The 13,913-nt window shown below is 46.9% G+C and overlaps 8 non-coding genes and 1 pseudogene across 8 annotated transcripts; all 9 read right to left on the reverse strand.

Moving 5' to 3' along the window:
• Window positions 1–268: 268 nt before the first annotated feature.
• LOC142283375 (U2 spliceosomal RNA) lies at window positions 269–410 on the reverse strand (annotated as a pseudogene).
• Window positions 411–1,797: 1,387 nt separating this feature from the next.
• Window positions 1,798–1,988, reverse strand: LOC142283308 (U2 spliceosomal RNA). The gene has a single exon (XR_012744980.1). It is a non-coding gene; the product is annotated as a U2 spliceosomal RNA (small nuclear RNA).
• Window positions 1,989–3,375: 1,387 nt separating this feature from the next.
• LOC142283309 (U2 spliceosomal RNA) lies at window positions 3,376–3,566 on the reverse strand. The gene has a single exon (XR_012744981.1). It is a non-coding gene; the product is annotated as a U2 spliceosomal RNA (small nuclear RNA).
• A 1,387-nt stretch (window positions 3,567–4,953) lies between these two features.
• LOC142283360 (U2 spliceosomal RNA) lies at window positions 4,954–5,146 on the reverse strand. Its single transcript, XR_012745028.1, has one exon. It is a non-coding gene; the product is annotated as a U2 spliceosomal RNA (small nuclear RNA).
• A 2,189-nt stretch (window positions 5,147–7,335) lies between these two features.
• On the reverse strand, window positions 7,336–7,526 carry LOC142283310 (U2 spliceosomal RNA). The gene has a single exon (XR_012744982.1). It is a non-coding gene; the product is annotated as a U2 spliceosomal RNA (small nuclear RNA).
• Window positions 7,527–8,913: 1,387 nt separating this feature from the next.
• LOC142283311 (U2 spliceosomal RNA) lies at window positions 8,914–9,104 on the reverse strand. Its single transcript, XR_012744983.1, has one exon. It is a non-coding gene; the product is annotated as a U2 spliceosomal RNA (small nuclear RNA).
• Window positions 9,105–10,491: 1,387 nt separating this feature from the next.
• Window positions 10,492–10,682, reverse strand: LOC142283312 (U2 spliceosomal RNA). Its single transcript, XR_012744984.1, has one exon. It is a non-coding gene; the product is annotated as a U2 spliceosomal RNA (small nuclear RNA).
• Window positions 10,683–12,069: 1,387 nt separating this feature from the next.
• LOC142283313 (U2 spliceosomal RNA) lies at window positions 12,070–12,260 on the reverse strand. The gene has a single exon (XR_012744985.1). It is a non-coding gene; the product is annotated as a U2 spliceosomal RNA (small nuclear RNA).
• A 1,386-nt stretch (window positions 12,261–13,646) lies between these two features.
• LOC142283314 (U2 spliceosomal RNA) lies at window positions 13,647–13,837 on the reverse strand. Its single transcript, XR_012744986.1, has one exon. It is a non-coding gene; the product is annotated as a U2 spliceosomal RNA (small nuclear RNA).
• Window positions 13,838–13,913: the final 76 nt, after the last annotated feature.

Here is a 13,913-nt window from a genome sequence, read left to right on the forward strand (position 1 = left end):
GTTGGTTTCTCAGCCCAAAGCTGACCGGACCTCCGACCGGGATTATAAAAATTTCCCTTCTTAGCCAGAAGGCCGGGATAGGGCAATATGCTTGGAAAGTATGAATAGGCAAGGCGCGGCGTGCGACAGAGTCTGAGGCTTACCAGGGTCCCAACCTAGCAAGTTCAGACTCCCTCCAGGGTGTCCATTCCTGGGGCACATTGCACCATAACCCCCACACTTACTCATTCTAATAGCCTCGATCCTGGTAGGGCCATGGTTTCCTCTAGATGGATATACTATCCTCCCAAAGTACTAACAAGCGCAACCTTCCAGTGTGCATTGCATCATTGTACTAAGGTGGCCGGAGCCTTAAACCACCTTTTCGAACGATACTACACTTGATCTTAGCCAAAAGGCCGAGAAGCGATAACCAGAATTGGTTTGGGCCTCGAGTGGCACCCTGGCCTATGCCGGACACATCTTAGGGAGAGAGAGCGAGAGGGAGACAAACCCACGCCTACACAAGACATTTTGTCACCCAAGCCAACCCTTGAAAAGGCTGCTTTGCAGAGCCAAAACAAGAAGAATGGTGCGTTTTGCAGCCGCCGCCCACTGCAATGAATCTGAATAACTCCTCCTTTAGGGCGCAAGCAACTCCCCTCCCCCTTGCAGTCTTTCCAATTCACGATACAAAAAGACGGACAGGACAGGTTGCCTGACTTTCCGTCACTGCCACCCTTTGCCATCCTTACCCGTAGAAAGCCCTTTCATCATCCCCAAACCCTAATCTTTTCCCTTTCCTTCCCAGCCCCCAAACCCTGCCCTCTGTACCTTTCTCACCACCCGCTTCCCTTCTCCTGTCATCCCCCTACCACCCGGGAAAAAAAGAGATTGCCCCCTCCTTCCACTAGCCCACCCTCCCACCCAAAGAACAACTTCTTCTGCGCAGCTTGTTTTCTAGGCAGCAGCGCTATTGTGATGTCATCGGGGGGCATTGTGACAAGCCGCCAGTGTTCCGTCTCTTCATGTTGTGCACAGTTCAAACGGAAAATACATCAACAGGCAGACTACAGAAAAGCTTACTATCAAAGGTTAGAGGGGGGCTTTCTCAGAGGGCTTTTTACAGTTTTTCTATTCCCAATTAGCCGTTTAAGTGTACTTATTGAAAGTAGTAATTCTTTCATAGGCCGCCCTTTCTTAGTATTTGACGTTCCTTATATTGCGGTATGAGGCTTCGCAGTAGGTTGCAAACATTCATCACCCATGACTGTCCCCAATTGAGCTCAGAAGCTCAATGTCTATCATGACCTCTCTTTTAGAATGTCCAAGAGCAAGCAAACTATTCCTCCAGGAGAGGGCGCCAACAGACTACTAAAGAGATCATCATTACTCAAAGAAAACCCCAAAAACCAATGCATGATAGGAATAAACAGGTAACTTTCTTTGGAGTGGAAGCGGAGAGATCGCACCAGATGCCAATTCTAGATGTTATCACACCTGTGGTCACTGCAGCAGCAGGTGAATCCACTTTGTCCAAAAGGGATCTATTCCATTCAATTGCAAATGATCTAGATAAGACAGAGAACTGCAGCACGGGGACATAGCCGAGTTGGTCAGGTTGAGTGGTGATGAGTTTGCTATTTGGATGAATAAAGAAAGTCAAAAGTGTGAAAGATAAAAAACAAAAGGAGGAAGTGTGAAAAGTGAATGGGCCAAATTGAGGTGCATATGAAGACGTATGCTTTCTTCCAATTCATTAAATCGGGCTAATATGAATCAGGTGAATTGAGTTCTGCTTTTGGAAACTGGGTTAAGAAGGGGTGCACCGTTCCTGGAGGTACTGCAATACCAGGTCAATGCGTGGAGTGGACAGAGCAAGCTCTTTTTCCATCTCCCTGTTCTAAAAATCCATTTAATATATGGTCCCCAGATAGGGGACGTATCAGATATTAAACTGATAAGAACAGATACTACACTTGATCTTAGCCAAAAGGCCGAGAAGCGATAACCAGAATTGGTTTGGGCCTCGAGTGGCACCCTGGCCTATGCCGGACACATCTTAGGGAGAGAGAGCGAGAGGGAGACAAACCCACGCCTACACAAGACATTTTGTCACCCAAGCCAACCCTTGAAAAGGCTGCTTTGCAGAGCCAAAACAAGAAGAATGGTGCGTTTTGCAGCCGCCGCCCACTGCAATGAATCTGAATAACTCCTCCTTTAGGGCGCAAGCAACTCCCCTCCCCCTTGCAGTCTTTCCAATTCACGATACAAAAAGACGGACAGGACAGGTTGCCTGACTTTCCGTCACTGCCACCCTTTGCCATCCTTACCCGTAGAAAGCCCTTTCATCATCCCCAAACCCTAATCTTTTCCCTTTCCTTCCCAGCCCCCAAACCCTGCCCTCTGTACCTTTCTCACCACCCGCTTCCCTTCTCCTGTCATCCCCCTACCACCCGGGAAAAAAAGAGATTGCCCCCTCCTTCCACTAGCCCACCCTCCCACCCAAAGAACAACTTCTTCTGCGCAGCTTGTTTTCTAGGCAGCAGCGCTATTGTGATGTCATCGGGGGGCATTGTGACAAGCCGCCAGTGTTCCGTCTCTTCATGTTGTGCACAGTTCAAACGGAAAATACATCAACAGGCAGACTACAGAAAAGCTTACTATCAAAGGTTAGAGGGGGGCTTTCTCAGAGGGCTTTTTACAGTTTTTCTATTCCCAATTAGCCGTTTAAGTGTACTTATTGAAAGTAGTAATTCTTTCATAGGCCGCCCTTTCTTAGTATTTGACGTTCCTTATATTGCGGTATGAGGCTTCGCAGTAGGTTGCAAACATTCATCACCCATGACTGTCCCCAATTGAGCTCAGAAGCTCAATGTCTATCATGACCTCTCTTTTAGAATGTCCAAGAGCAAGCAAACTATTCCTCCAGGAGAGGGCGCCAACAGACTACTAAAGAGATCATCATTACTCAAAGAAAACCCCAAAAACCAATGCATGATAGGAATAAACAGGTAACTTTCTTTGGAGTGGAAGCGGAGAGATCGCACCAGATGCCAATTCTAGATGTTATCACACCTGTGGTCACTGCAGCAGCAGGTGAATCCACTTTGTCCAAAAGGGATCTATTCCATTCAATTGCAAATGATCTAGATAAGACAGAGAACTGCAGCACGGGGACATAGCCGAGTTGGTCAGGTTGAGTGGTGATGAGTTTGCTATTTGGATGAATAAAGAAAGTCAAAAGTGTGAAAGATAAAAAACAAAAGGAGGAAGTGTGAAAAGTGAATGGGCCAAATTGAGGTGCATATGAAGACGTATGCTTTCTTCCAATTCATTAAATCGGGCTAATATGAATCAGGTGAATTGAGTTCTGCTTTTGGAAACTGGGTTAAGAAGGGGTGCACCGTTCCTGGAGGTACTGCAATACCAGGTCAATGCGTGGAGTGGACAGAGCAAGCTCTTTTTCCATCTCCCTGTTCTAAAAATCCATTTAATATATGGTCCCCAGATAGGGGACGTATCAGATATTAAACTGATAAGAACAGATACTACACTTGATCTTAGCCAAAAGGCCGAGAAGCGATAACCAGAATTGGTTTGGGCCTCGAGTGGCACCCTGGCCTATGCCGGACACATCTTAGGGAGAGAGAGCGAGAGGGAGACAAACCCACGCCTACACAAGACATTTTGTCACCCAAGCCAACCCTTGAAAAGGCTGCTTTGCAGAGCCAAAACAAGAAGAATGGTGCGTTTTGCAGCCGCCGCCCACTGCAATGAATCTGAATAACTCCTCCTTTAGGGCGCAAGCAACTCCCCTCCCCCTTGCAGTCTTTCCAATTCACGATACAAAAAGACGGACAGGACAGGTTGCCTGACTTTCCGTCACTGCCACCCTTTGCCATCCTTACCCGTAGAAAGCCCTTTCATCATCCCCAAACCCTAATCTTTTCCCTTTCCTTCCCAGCCCCCAAACCCTGCCCTCTGTACCTTTCTCACCACCCGCTTCCCTTCTCCTGTCATCCCCCTACCACCCGGGAAAAAAAGAGATTGCCCCCTCCTTCCACTAGCCCACCCTCCCACCCAAAGAACAACTTCTTCTGCGCAGCTTGTTTTCTAGGCAGCAGCGCTATTGTGATGTCATCGGGGGGCATTGTGACAAGCCGCCAGTGTTCCGTCTCTTCATGTTGTGCACAGTTCAAACGGAAAATACATCAACAGGCAGACTACAGAAAAGCTTACTATCAAAGGTTAGAGGGGGGCTTTCTCAGAGGGCTTTTTACAGTTTTTCTATTCCCAATTAGCCGTTTAAGTGTACTTATTGAAAGTAGTAATTCTTTCATAGGCCGCCCTTTCTTAGTATTTGACGTTCCTTATATTGCGGTATGAGGCTTCGCAGTAGGTTGCAAACATTCATCACCCATGACTGTCCCCAATTGAGCTCAGAAGCTCAATGTCTATCATGACCTCTCTTTTAGAATGTCCAAGAGCAAGCAAACTATTCCTCCAGGAGAGGGCGCCAACAGACTACTAAAGAGATCATCATTACTCAAAGAAAACCCCAAAAACCAATGCATGATAGGAATAAACAGGTAACTTTCTTTGGAGTGGAAGCGGAGAGATCGCACCAGATGCCAATTCTAGATGTTATCACACCTGTGGTCACTGCAGCAGCAGGTGAATCCACTTTGTCCAAAAGGGATCTATTCCATTCAATTGCAAATGATCTAGATAAGACAGAGAACTGCAGCACGGGGACATAGCCGAGTTGGTCAGGTTGAGTGGTGATGAGTTTGCTATTTGGATGAATAAAGAAAGTCAAAAGTGTGAAAGATAAAAAACAAAAGGAGGAAGTGTGAAAAGTGAATGGGCCAAATTGAGGTGCATATGAAGACGTATGCTTTCTTCCAATTCATTAAATCGGGCTAATATGAATCAGGTGAATTGAGTTCTGCTTTTGGAAACTGGGTTAAGAAGGGGTGCACCGTTCCTGGAGGTACTGCAATACCAGGTCAATGCGTGGAGTGGACAGAGCAAGCTCTTTTTCCATCTCCCTGTTCTAAAAATCCATTTAATATATGGTCCCCAGATAGGGGACGTATCAGATATTAAACTGATAAGAACAGATTTTTGATTTAATGAAGCTTTCCAAAGCACCACAAAAAATGCATGACCGAAGTCACACCAAAAACAGTGCAAAGGCTAGGATTCGTGTGGACCCCACCGTGAGGAGAGGGTCCCCAAAAATCAACCCCGTCCCTCCGAGCCAGAAGGCCACAGCAAGGGTCAGGGATCTTCGGTGCTCTCCCAAGCCGAAGCCTGGTTGAGCCTTGTCGTTGCTCCCAGCGTCCACCCAGGCATCTTACCCAAGTGGAGTAGAGAGCTACTAGTTGTTGGTTTCGCAGCCGAAACTGCCCGGACCGTCAACCGGTGTTGGTTTCTCAGCCCAAGGCTAACCGGACCTCCAACCGGGTGTTGGTTTCTCAGCCGAAGCTGACCCAGACCTCCAACCGGGTGTTGGTTTCTCAGCCGAAGCTGACCCAGACCTCCAACCGGGTGTTAGTTTCTCAGCCCAAAGCTGACCAGACCTCCGACCGGGATTATAAAAATTTCCCTTCCTAGCCAGAAGGCCGGGATAGGGTAATATGCTCAAAAAGTATGAAAAGGCAAGGTACGGTGTGCTACAGAGCCCAAGGCTTGCCGGGGTCCCAAGCCAGCAAGCTCAGACTCACTCCAGGGTCGTCAGTCCTGGGGCACGTTGTACCATAGCCCCCCACCCTTACTCAGTCTAATAGCCTCGATCCTGGTAGGGCCATGTTTTCCTCTAGATGAATATACTATCCACCCAGAGTACTAGCAAGCGCAACCTTCCAGTGTGCATTGTATCATTGTACTAAGGTGGCCTGGAGCTTAAACCACCTCTTCGAACAACACTACACTTGATCTTAGCCAAAAGGCCGAGAAGCGATAACCAGAATTGGTTTGGGCCTCGAGTGGCACCCTGGCCTATGCCGGACACATCTTAGGGAGAGAGAGCGAGAGGGAGACAAACCCACGCCTACACAAGACATTTTGTCACCCAAGCCAACCCTTGAAAAGGCTGCTTTGCAGAGCCAAAACAAGAAGAATGGTGCGTTTTGCAGCCGCCGCCCACTGCAATGAATCTGAATAACTCCTCCTTTAGGGCGCAAGCAACTCCCCTCCCCCTTGCAGTCTTTCCAATTCACGATACAAAAAGACGGACAGGACAGGTTGCCTGACTTTCCGTCACTGCCACCCTTTGCCATCCTTACCCGTAGAAAGCCCTTTCATCATCCCCAAACCCTAATCTTTTCCCTTTCCTTCCCAGCCCCCAAACCCTGCCCTCTGTACCTTTCTCACCACCCGCTTCCCTTCTCCTGTCATCCCCCTACCACCCGGGAAAAAAAGAGATTGCCCCCTCCTTCCACTAGCCCACCCTCCCACCCAAAGAACAACTTCTTCTGCGCAGCTTGTTTTCTAGGCAGCAGCGCTATTGTGATGTCATCGGGGGGCATTGTGACAAGCCGCCAGTGTTCCGTCTCTTCATGTTGTGCACAGTTCAAACGGAAAATACATCAACAGGCAGACTACAGAAAAGCTTACTATCAAAGGTTAGAGGGGGGCTTTCTCAGAGGGCTTTTTACAGTTTTTCTATTCCCAATTAGCCGTTTAAGTGTACTTATTGAAAGTAGTAATTCTTTCATAGGCCGCCCTTTCTTAGTATTTGACGTTCCTTATATTGCGGTATGAGGCTTCGCAGTAGGTTGCAAACATTCATCACCCATGACTGTCCCCAATTGAGCTCAGAAGCTCAATGTCTATCATGACCTCTCTTTTAGAATGTCCAAGAGCAAGCAAACTATTCCTCCAGGAGAGGGCGCCAACAGACTACTAAAGAGATCATCATTACTCAAAGAAAACCCCAAAAACCAATGCATGATAGGAATAAACAGGTAACTTTCTTTGGAGTGGAAGCGGAGAGATCGCACCAGATGCCAATTCTAGATGTTATCACACCTGTGGTCACTGCAGCAGCAGGTGAATCCACTTTGTCCAAAAGGGATCTATTCCATTCAATTGCAAATGATCTAGATAAGACAGAGAACTGCAGCACGGGGACATAGCCGAGTTGGTCAGGTTGAGTGGTGATGAGTTTGCTATTTGGATGAATAAAGAAAGTCAAAAGTGTGAAAGATAAAAAACAAAAGGAGGAAGTGTGAAAAGTGAATGGGCCAAATTGAGGTGCATATGAAGACGTATGCTTTCTTCCAATTCATTAAATCGGGCTAATATGAATCAGGTGAATTGAGTTCTGCTTTTGGAAACTGGGTTAAGAAGGGGTGCACCGTTCCTGGAGGTACTGCAATACCAGGTCAATGCGTGGAGTGGACAGAGCAAGCTCTTTTTCCATCTCCCTGTTCTAAAAATCCATTTAATATATGGTCCCCAGATAGGGGACGTATCAGATATTAAACTGATAAGAACAGATACTACACTTGATCTTAGCCAAAAGGCCGAGAAGCGATAACCAGAATTGGTTTGGGCCTCGAGTGGCACCCTGGCCTATGCCGGACACATCTTAGGGAGAGAGAGCGAGAGGGAGACAAACCCACGCCTACACAAGACATTTTGTCACCCAAGCCAACCCTTGAAAAGGCTGCTTTGCAGAGCCAAAACAAGAAGAATGGTGCGTTTTGCAGCCGCCGCCCACTGCAATGAATCTGAATAACTCCTCCTTTAGGGCGCAAGCAACTCCCCTCCCCCTTGCAGTCTTTCCAATTCACGATACAAAAAGACGGACAGGACAGGTTGCCTGACTTTCCGTCACTGCCACCCTTTGCCATCCTTACCCGTAGAAAGCCCTTTCATCATCCCCAAACCCTAATCTTTTCCCTTTCCTTCCCAGCCCCCAAACCCTGCCCTCTGTACCTTTCTCACCACCCGCTTCCCTTCTCCTGTCATCCCCCTACCACCCGGGAAAAAAAGAGATTGCCCCCTCCTTCCACTAGCCCACCCTCCCACCCAAAGAACAACTTCTTCTGCGCAGCTTGTTTTCTAGGCAGCAGCGCTATTGTGATGTCATCGGGGGGCATTGTGACAAGCCGCCAGTGTTCCGTCTCTTCATGTTGTGCACAGTTCAAACGGAAAATACATCAACAGGCAGACTACAGAAAAGCTTACTATCAAAGGTTAGAGGGGGGCTTTCTCAGAGGGCTTTTTACAGTTTTTCTATTCCCAATTAGCCGTTTAAGTGTACTTATTGAAAGTAGTAATTCTTTCATAGGCCGCCCTTTCTTAGTATTTGACGTTCCTTATATTGCGGTATGAGGCTTCGCAGTAGGTTGCAAACATTCATCACCCATGACTGTCCCCAATTGAGCTCAGAAGCTCAATGTCTATCATGACCTCTCTTTTAGAATGTCCAAGAGCAAGCAAACTATTCCTCCAGGAGAGGGCGCCAACAGACTACTAAAGAGATCATCATTACTCAAAGAAAACCCCAAAAACCAATGCATGATAGGAATAAACAGGTAACTTTCTTTGGAGTGGAAGCGGAGAGATCGCACCAGATGCCAATTCTAGATGTTATCACACCTGTGGTCACTGCAGCAGCAGGTGAATCCACTTTGTCCAAAAGGGATCTATTCCATTCAATTGCAAATGATCTAGATAAGACAGAGAACTGCAGCACGGGGACATAGCCGAGTTGGTCAGGTTGAGTGGTGATGAGTTTGCTATTTGGATGAATAAAGAAAGTCAAAAGTGTGAAAGATAAAAAACAAAAGGAGGAAGTGTGAAAAGTGAATGGGCCAAATTGAGGTGCATATGAAGACGTATGCTTTCTTCCAATTCATTAAATCGGGCTAATATGAATCAGGTGAATTGAGTTCTGCTTTTGGAAACTGGGTTAAGAAGGGGTGCACCGTTCCTGGAGGTACTGCAATACCAGGTCAATGCGTGGAGTGGACAGAGCAAGCTCTTTTTCCATCTCCCTGTTCTAAAAATCCATTTAATATATGGTCCCCAGATAGGGGACGTATCAGATATTAAACTGATAAGAACAGATACTACACTTGATCTTAGCCAAAAGGCCGAGAAGCGATAACCAGAATTGGTTTGGGCCTCGAGTGGCACCCTGGCCTATGCCGGACACATCTTAGGGAGAGAGAGCGAGAGGGAGACAAACCCACGCCTACACAAGACATTTTGTCACCCAAGCCAACCCTTGAAAAGGCTGCTTTGCAGAGCCAAAACAAGAAGAATGGTGCGTTTTGCAGCCGCCGCCCACTGCAATGAATCTGAATAACTCCTCCTTTAGGGCGCAAGCAACTCCCCTCCCCCTTGCAGTCTTTCCAATTCACGATACAAAAAGACGGACAGGACAGGTTGCCTGACTTTCCGTCACTGCCACCCTTTGCCATCCTTACCCGTAGAAAGCCCTTTCATCATCCCCAAACCCTAATCTTTTCCCTTTCCTTCCCAGCCCCCAAACCCTGCCCTCTGTACCTTTCTCACCACCCGCTTCCCTTCTCCTGTCATCCCCCTACCACCCGGGAAAAAAAGAGATTGCCCCCTCCTTCCACTAGCCCACCCTCCCACCCAAAGAACAACTTCTTCTGCGCAGCTTGTTTTCTAGGCAGCAGCGCTATTGTGATGTCATCGGGGGGCATTGTGACAAGCCGCCAGTGTTCCGTCTCTTCATGTTGTGCACAGTTCAAACGGAAAATACATCAACAGGCAGACTACAGAAAAGCTTACTATCAAAGGTTAGAGGGGGGCTTTCTCAGAGGGCTTTTTACAGTTTTTCTATTCCCAATTAGCCGTTTAAGTGTACTTATTGAAAGTAGTAATTCTTTCATAGGCCGCCCTTTCTTAGTATTTGACGTTCCTTATATTGCGGTATGAGGCTTCGCAGTAGGTTGCAAACATTCATCACCCATGACTGTCCCCAATTGAGCTCAGAAGCTCAATGTCTATCATGACCTCTCTTTTAGAATGTCCAAGAGCAAGCAAACTATTCCTCCAGGAGAGGGCGCCAACAGACTACTAAAGAGATCATCATTACTCAAAGAAAACCCCAAAAACCAATGCATGATAGGAATAAACAGGTAACTTTCTTTGGAGTGGAAGCGGAGAGATCGCACCAGATGCCAATTCTAGATGTTATCACACCTGTGGTCACTGCAGCAGCAGGTGAATCCACTTTGTCCAAAAGGGATCTATTCCATTCAATTGCAAATGATCTAGATAAGACAGAGAACTGCAGCACGGGGACATAGCCGAGTTGGTCAGGTTGAGTGGTGATGAGTTTGCTATTTGGATGAATAAAGAAAGTCAAAAGTGTGAAAGATAAAAAACAAAAGGAGGAAGTGTGAAAAGTGAATGGGCCAAATTGAGGTGCATATGAAGACGTATGCTTTCTTCCAATTCATTAAATCGGGCTAATATGAATCAGGTGAATTGAGTTCTGCTTTTGGAAACTGGGTTAAGAAGGGGTGCACCGTTCCTGGAGGTACTGCAATACCAGGTCAATGCGTGGAGTGGACAGAGCAAGCTCTTTTTCCATCTCCCTGTTCTAAAAATCCATTTAATATATGGTCCCCAGATAGGGGACGTATCAGATATTAAACTGATAAGAACAGATACTACACTTGATCTTAGCCAAAAGGCCGAGAAGCGATAACCAGAATTGGTTTGGGCCTCGAGTGGCACCCTGGCCTATGCCGGACACATCTTAGGGAGAGAGAGCGAGAGGGAGACAAACCCACGCCTACACAAGACATTTTGTCACCCAAGCCAACCCTTGAAAAGGCTGCTTTGCAGAGCCAAAACAAGAAGAATGGTGCGTTTTGCAGCCGCCGCCCACTGCAATGAATCTGAATAACTCCTCCTTTAGGGCGCAAGCAACTCCCCTCCCCCTTGCAGTCTTTCCAATTCACGATACAAAAAGACGGACAGGACAGGTTGCCTGACTTTCCGTCACTGCCACCCTTTGCCATCCTTACCCGTAGAAAGCCCTTTCATCATCCCCAAACCCTAATCTTTTCCCTTTCCTTCCCAGCCCCCAAACCCTGCCCTCTGTACCTTTCTCACCACCCGCTTCCCTTCTCCTGTCATCCCCCTACCACCCGGGAAAAAAAGAGATTGCCCCCTCCTTCCACTAGCCCACCCTCCCACCCAAAGAACAACTTCTTCTGCGCAGCTTGTTTTCTAGGCAGCAGCGCTATTGTGATGTCATCGGGGGGCATTGTGACAAGCCGCCAGTGTTCCGTCTCTTCATGTTGTGCACAGTTCAAACGGAAAATACATCAACAGGCAGACTACAGAAAAGCTTACTATCAAAGGTTAGAGGGGGGCTTTCTCAGAGGGCTTTTTACAGTTTTTCTATTCCCAATTAGCCGTTTAAGTGTACTTATTGAAAGTAGTAATTCTTTCATAGGCCGCCCTTTCTTAGTATTTGACGTTCCTTATATTGCGGTATGAGGCTTCGCAGTAGGTTGCAAACATTCATCACCCATGACTGTCCCCAATTGAGCTCAGAAGCTCAATGTCTATCATGACCTCTCTTTTAGAATGTCCAAGAGCAAGCAAACTATTCCTCCAGGAGAGGGCGCCAACAGACTACTAAAGAGATCATCATTACTCAAAGAAAACCCCAAAAACCAATGCATGATAGGAATAAACAGGTAACTTTCTTTGGAGTGGAAGCGGAGAGATCGCACCAGATGCCAATTCTAGATGTTATCACACCTGTGGTCACTGCAGCAGCAGGTGAATCCACTTTGTCCAAAAGGGATCTATTCCATTCAATTGCAAATGATCTAGATAAGACAGAGAACTGCAGCACGGGGACATAGCCGAGTTGGTCAGGTTGAGTGGTGATGAGTTTGCTATTTGGATGAATAAAGAAAGTCAAAAGTGTGAAAGATAAAAAACAAAAGGAGGAAGTGTGAAAAGTGAATGGGCCAAATTGAGGTGCATATGAAGACGTATGCTTTCTTCCAATTCATTAAATCGGGCTAATATGAATCAGGTGAATTGAGTTCTGCTTTTGGAAACTGGGTTAAGAAGGGGTGCACCGTTCCTGGAGGTACTGCAATACCAGGTCAATGCGTGGAGTGGACAGAGCAAGCTCTTTTTCCATCTCCCTGTTCTAAAAATCCATTTAATATATGGTCCCCAGATAGGGGACGTATCAGATATTAAACTGATAAGAACAGATACTACACTTGATCTTAGCCAAAAGGCCGAGAAGCGATAACCAGAATTGGTTTGGGCCTCGAGTGGCACCCTGGCCTATGCCGGACACATCTTAGGGAGAGAGAGCGAGAGGGAGACAAACCCACGCCTACACAAGACATTTTGTCACCCAAGCCAACCCTTGAAAAGGCTGCTTTGCAGAGCCAAAACAAGAAGAATGGTGCGTTTTGCAGCCGCCGCCCACTGCAATGAATCTGAATAACTCCTCCTTTAGGGCGCAAGCAACTCCCCTCCCCCTTGCAGTCTTTCCAATTCACGATACAAAAAGACGGACAGGACAGGTTGCCTGACTTTCCGTCACTGCCACCCTTTGCCATCTCTTACCCGTAGAAAGCCCTTTCATCATCCCCAAACCCTAATCTTTTCCCTTTCCTTCCCAGCCCCCAAACCCTGCCCTCTGTACCTTTCTCACCACCCGCTTCCCTTCTCCTGTCATCCCCCTACCACCCGGGAAAAAAAGAGATTGCCCCCTCCTTCCACTAGCCCACCCTCCCACCCAAAGAACAACTTCTTCTGCGCAGCTTGTTTTCTAGGCAGCAGCGCTATTGTGATGTCATCGGGGGGCATTGTGACAAGCCGCCAGTGTTCCGTCTCTTCATGTTGTGCACAGTTCAAACGGAAAATACATCAACAGGCAGACTACAGAAAAGCTTACTATCAAAGGTTAGAGGGGGGCTTTCTCAGAGGGCTTTTTACAGTTTTTCTATTCCCAATTAGCCGTTTAAGTGTACTTATTGAAAGTAGTAATTCTTTCATAGGCCGCCCTTTCTTAGTATTTGACGTTCCTTATATTGCGGTATGAGGCTTCGCAGTAGGTTGCAAACATTCATCACCCATGACTGTCCCCAATTGAGCTCAGAAGCTCAATGTCTATCATGACCTCTCTTTTAGAATGTCCAAGAGCAAGCAAACTATTCCTCCAGGAGAGGGCGCCAACAGACTACTAAAGAGATCATCATTACTCAAAGAAAACCCCAAAAACCAATGCATGATAGGAATAAACAGGTAACTTTCTTTGGAGTGGAAGCGGAGAGATCACCAGATGCCAATTCTAGATGTTATCACACCTGTGGTCACTGCAGCAGCAGGTGAATCCACTTTGTCCAAAAGGGATCTATTCCATTCAATTGCAAATGATCTAGATAAGACAGAGAACTGCAGCACGGGGACATAGCCGAGTTGGTCAGGTTGAGTGGTGATGAGTTTGCTATTTGGATGAATAAAGAAAGTCAAAAGTGTGAAAGATAAAAAACAAAAGGAGGAAGTGTGAAAAGTGAATGGGCCAAATTGAGGTGCATATGAAGACGTATGCTTTCTTCCAATTCATTAAATCGGGCTAATATGAATCAGGTGAATTGAGTTCTGCTTTTGGAAACTGGGTTAAGAAGGGGTGCACCGTTCCTGGAGGTACTGCAATACCAGGTCAATGCGTGGAGTGGACAGAGCAAGCTCTTTTTCCATCTCCCTGTTCTAAAAATCCATTTAATATATGGTCCCCAGATAGGGGACGTATCAGATATTAAACTGATAAGAACAGATACTACACTTGATCTTAGCCAAAAGGCCGAGAAGCGATAACCAGAATTGGTTTGGGCCTCGAGTGGCACCCTGGCCTATGCCGGACACATCTTAGGGAGAGAGAGCGAGAGGGA

This window comes from Anomaloglossus baeobatrachus, unplaced genomic scaffold, assembly GCF_048569485.1.
Source record: "Anomaloglossus baeobatrachus isolate aAnoBae1 unplaced genomic scaffold, aAnoBae1.hap1 Scaffold_536, whole genome shotgun sequence".
NCBI classification, from domain to species: Eukaryota; Metazoa; Chordata; class Amphibia; order Anura; family Aromobatidae; genus Anomaloglossus; species Anomaloglossus baeobatrachus.